The sequence below is a fragment of the Wasmannia auropunctata genome, unplaced genomic scaffold, assembly GCF_000956235.1.
Source record: "Wasmannia auropunctata unplaced genomic scaffold, wasmannia.A_1.0 LD336097.1, whole genome shotgun sequence".
NCBI classification, from domain to species: Eukaryota; Metazoa; Arthropoda; class Insecta; order Hymenoptera; family Formicidae; genus Wasmannia; species Wasmannia auropunctata.
This window is the reverse complement of record NW_012026793.1, coordinates 1143351-1143943: the sequence shown is the minus strand read 5'-3', so window position 1 is coordinate 1143943 and position 593 is coordinate 1143351.

The window sequence follows — 593 nt, the reverse complement described above, 5'->3', positions numbered from 1 at the left end:
TTTTTATATACACCATGGTGTCAAAACTGCCTTTCTATATATGTATTTTAAAAAATATATAAAGGCAGTTTTCACAACAGTCGTCAAAACTACTTTTATACAAATTTTGTTAAATATACCAAGGTAACAAAACTTTCTATTTTTTATATTTACTGTTGTTACAATTGCCTATAGATAAAAAATATAATTAAAATCATTAATTATTTTAAAACATAAATACATATAAAAATATATACATATAGTTTGATGACAATTAAACGAATTTACATGTAGACATTTTATATTTTTGTGAACAGTATCGGTATTAAACATAAACATGAGGAAGTTTCTTCAGATCAGTTCTAAAAATGATAGTGTTATTTACAGATAAATAGTTTTTAACTCAATTGTCCCAATAATCATAGTTGATTATTAATTTAATGTGAGAAAGATAATCGATTTTGATTGGTCAATTTTCTTAAATATTGAGCCTTAAGTTTTATTATAGTCGTCGTTTTAAATTTTAGAACGCGTAACGTGTCCAATCGGGATCCTTCAGTACAAAAATTTTAATTGTAACCGTAAGGTCATATTGACCAATCACAGTCAAACGT